We start from the raw sequence: 4,935 nt of genomic DNA, 5'->3' as shown, positions 1-4,935 counted from the left end.
TTATACTAAGGCTGGGCATGCAGTATGCATTTTACACTTAAAGGCACATATTGGAGAGTACTGCTCCAACTTCCCTCTTCATAGTCCTCAGGAAAATCCTCCAAGAATTGCTTTATTTGCAGTATCTTTAACCTTTTACTGTCCATTACATACTTTCTCTTTTACTTGCATAAGCTTCCCTTAAAAGTCCTTCTCTTGAATTGTAGCCTCTTTACATTCTATTTTTCAATTTTCCATCCCTGATAAGTTCTTAAATGAAACTTAAGACCTTTTTCTCACATTGGACATTGCTGACAACTTTCTTTTCCTTCCCCTTGGTTGCTTTTATAGTATACCTGTGGTGGTTATATTTGTGTGTCAACTTGGCTGGGCCTGGTTGAGTGACTGGGCAGCTATTCCCCATGATGAGACTGGCAATCACCTCCATGGTGGGATCTACGCCAAGCAGCTGAGTAGCTGCTTTGGGGTCTGTGGTCTGCTTCCTGTATAGAAGGAGAAGCTCTGAGAATGGTCTCGAGTCTATGGCACACTTGGATTCTGCTTGCTATGCTCTGCTGACCTTGGGACTTACAATGGACTTAAGTTAATGGCCTGCTGTGTAGTTTGGCAATATTAGGACTGTGTCTTTTTACTTGTCAACCTTGGGGCTTCTCAGCCTCAGCATCCAGCAGCTGTCTGAGTGAAGAAATGCCTCTAGCTCCAGTAGGCCAGGAGCAGGAGGCAGAGTTGGACCCCAAGGGTGAGAGACTTTCACCCAGCCCCTAGAGTCTGGCACTTTGAACTTGGACTTAAAACCTCCAAATTGTAAGAATAAACTCCTGTTTGTTAAGGCCATCCCACTGTGGTATATTCCTGTCAGAGTGGCACTAGGTAACCAGAACAACACCCTACCTGTTTGTTCTCCCTTTATTACTCCTATACTGATTCCTCTTACTCTTACCCCTAACAGAGGCAGATTTTTTAAGGCAGAGGTTCGCAAACTTCACAGTGCCTCAGAGCTACCTGGAGGGCTTGTTGTAACATGCATTGCCAGGCCTCCCCCTCCAGAGTTTCTGATTCTATAGATCTTGGGTGAGGCCAGAGAATCTGCATTTCTAATAAGTTCTCAGGTGATGTTGATGCTGCTGTTCTGGGACCACAGTCCGAGAACCACTGTCCCTGGCACTCTAGCCTTGCTCTCTGAGCTATTCTCCCTATAGGGTCTGCACAATAGTCATTTTCCCCTCTTCTGGCAAACAGAGGCATTCCCAAAGTGCTTCAGTTGTCAGGTGGCCTCTGCTGCAGAGTCGACTGGGCCTCACCAGTCTCAGTTCTAACCTTGTATTAGCTTAAGTCAGTCCTGGTAAATGGTAAAAACACTTCCTCTGGTCAGTGATTGGTTCTGGCAAATGAGACCTGATGGAGGGGTGGAGGTTAGACTTCTAGAAATGTTTCTCTTACTCTAAAAATGACATGAAGTCCTTGGGTGTAGGTCTGAGTCCACTAGAGTCACCTGGGAGGAAAGGCATAGCAATTTGCTTCTCAAAATTCAGCCACTGAAATCCCTATAGGGCACAATTCCATGCTGACACACCTGGGGTCACCATGAGTGAGAGTTGACTTGATGTCAACTGGTTTAAAAAGGATACAGGACAGGCTCATCCTTTCCCTGATCTGGACAATCTTGCCAAGGTGCTTCACCTGGAACTGCAGCCATCTTCCCAGGCTCCTGTGGAGACCAGGCCATGAGGCCAAATCCTCTCATGACAGCAGACAGAGTGAGGAAAGAGGAAGGGAGCTAGATCACTGATAATTTCACTGAGCCACTGAAAGAAACAATCCTGAGGCATCCTCCTGTCCTATGAGCTATGACAAATATACACATTATTTAGGCCACACTGATTTTTATTTTTAAAAAGTTTTATCATGATTCAGATGAAAGTTTATAGAGCAAATTAGCTTTCCATTTAGTAATTCATACACATTTTGTTTTGTGACACTGACTGCCATCCCCATAATGGAACAACTTTCGCCGCTTCTTCCTTGTGGTTCCTATTTCCACTCCTCCTCCTTCCTTTCTATCTTCTGAACTTTATTGCTGGATAAATGCTGCCCTTTTGATCTTGGATGGTTGTTTGTTTTAAAGAGTGGGTACCTCCCTGGTGGTATTGTTCACTTTATAGGTTTGTCTGTTATTTGGCTGAAAGTTGAATCATGGGGGTGAGATCAGTTATAAGCTTAAAGGTGTCTTAAGGCCAAGTCTTAGGGGTTCTTCAAGTCTCGGTCAGACCAGTTAGCCTTATCTTTTATTATTATTTTGAGTTTTGTTGCACATTTTCCTCTCCCTCTGTCCAGGACCTTCTATAGTGATCCTTTTCATATTGGTAGCTGGGCACTATCAGGTGCTGGGCACTATCAGGTGCTGGTCTCAGGGTGTTAGAACCTGAGATTCACCTGGTTTATCAGTCCTTTGGACTGTTTCCATATGTCTTTGGTTTTCTTCATTATTCTTCGCTCTGGATGTTCAGAGACCAATAGCTGCACTTTAGATGACTGGTTACAGTCTTTTAAGACTTCAGTCACCAAACTAGCATGTAGAACATTGTCTTTGTGGACTAAGTTATGCCAGTTGACCTTGATAGCCCTGTGACTATAGTCCTGAGTCCCCAGGTCCAGTGACTCATTTCCTCAAGGTGTTTGGTTACAACTGAGAAGTTTTCATAACTTTGTCCTCTGTATGCTCTACTATATTCGTGGATATAGTTGTAGCACATAAGTACATATGTAGAAATATCCTCTGTCAAACCTGTATATAGTCATAGGAGTAGTTTCATTTACCTTCCTGCACCTGTTCAGCTTGCATGTCTATCTATGTATTCATTTGCAGATTATTGTTATTATTGTGATTGTAGGATTGTGTATATATTATTTATTTACCTGTGCTGTCTGTAACTCTTGTGCTCTCCCAATGTCCTCCTTTGCCTTGATCACTTTGTGCTGATCTCCCCCTTATTGCCGTTCCCTTCACCCAAGTTAACAGGTGTTTGTACTCTAGTGAATGATTTACCTGATTTTCTCTCCTATCCCTGGAACTAGCAAAGCATGTTTCTTTCTCTGTGTAAACCTTTTCTTGTCTTTTCATAATAGTAGTGTCATACAATATTCGCCCTTTTGTGATTGACTAATTTTGAGTCCAACTTGATGGCACATAACAACAACAACAACAATTTCACTCGGCATAATGTTCTCTAGGTTAATTCACATTATGAAGGGTTCAGCAGATTCATTGTTATTCTTTAATGTTGTGTAGTATTCTATTGTGTGTATGTACCATAGTGTGCTTAGCCATTCCTCTGTTGATGGGCACTTAGGTTGTTCCCATCTTTTTGCTATTGTGAATAATGCTGCAATGAACATGGGTGTATATACATCTATTCATGCCCCAGCTCTTATTTCTGTAGGATATATACCTAGTGGTGGGGTTACCGGATCATATGATATTTTTATTTCCAAATTTTAAGGAAGACTATACCATTTTCCCGGGAGCTCTGGTAGCATAGTGGCTAAGTCACTTGCCCGCTAACCAGGCGGCTGGCGGTTCAAACCCACCAGCCACTCCTCGGAAGGAAGGTTGGGCAATCCTACTTCCATAGTGATACTGCCTCGGAAACCCAAGGAGGGGTCGCTATGAGTCGGGGCCGACTCGACGGCACATAACAACAACTAACAACAACATACCATTTTCCATAGTGGTTGTACCATTTTATAATCCCACCAGAAATGTATGAGGGTTGCATTTCCCTTATATTAATGATGTTGAGCATGTTTTCACATCTCTGTTGGTCATTTGTTTTTCTTCTTTGGTGAAATGTCTATTCAAATACTTCACCCATTTTTTTTTACTAGGTTTTTTATCTTTTAGTAGTTAAGCTGTAGAAGTTCTCTGTATACTCTGGATAGTAAACTCTTACCAGCGATATGGCTCCCAAAAATATTACTCAGCCTTAAGGAGAAATGAAGTACTAATACATGCTACAACATGGATAAACCTTATAAACATGATCCTGTGTGAAATATGTCAGTTACAAAAGGAAAAACATTCCAAAATTCCACTTAGATGAAACATCTAGAATGGGAAAGTGTACGCAGACTTAAGTTACCAGAGGTTACCAGATGTGGGTGGGAATAGGAGACTCATTGCTTACAGAACACAGAGCTTCTGTTAACGGTGATGGAAAAATTTGGAAACAGAAAATGTTAATGGTTGCACAACATGATGAACACAATTACTGTCAGTGCATTATGCATGTGAAGATTGTTGAAATGGCAAATGTTTTGTGACATAAATATCTATCTATAACCATCATCATAAAAGCTTGTTACAAAGCTACAGTAATCAGAACTGTGTTTGTTTCTGTTAGGTCCTGTTGAGGCCCTTCCAGCTCATGGTGACCTCACATGTGCAGGGTAGCCTTAAACCATAGGGTATAAGTCTGTGATCCTTTGGAAATAGATCACTAGGCCTGTTTTCAAAGGTGCCTCTGAGTGGGTTTGGGCTGCCAATCTTTTCAGCAGGTAGTTAAGCACTTAACTGTTCATGCTACCCAGAAACTTCAAGATGATAGAATAGAGATTCTAGAAATAAACTCACATATCGATGGCCAACTGATTATCAATAAGATTGCCAAGTCCATTCAATGGAGAAAGGGCAGTATTTTCAATAGATGATGCTGGAAAAATATATATATAACATACAAACAAAGTCATTGGGAGTAGGCCCTACTGCAATTTTGTGCATATTATTGTTACCTTATGAGAGGATGTTTTTCTTTTTTTAAATAACTTTTTATTTTGATTTGGGTGAAAGTTTATGGAGTAAAGTGGTTTTCCATTCTACAGTTCATACACATTTTATTTTGCAATCCCCACAATGTAACATCATTCTTCCAACTTCCT

This window comes from Orycteropus afer, unplaced genomic scaffold (assembly GCF_000298275.1).
Source record: "Orycteropus afer afer isolate SDZICR_OR568_19922 unplaced genomic scaffold, OryAfe1.0 scaffold00028, whole genome shotgun sequence".
NCBI lineage: Eukaryota > Metazoa > Chordata > Mammalia > Tubulidentata > Orycteropodidae > Orycteropus > Orycteropus afer.
This window is presented reverse-complemented; position numbering follows the sequence as displayed.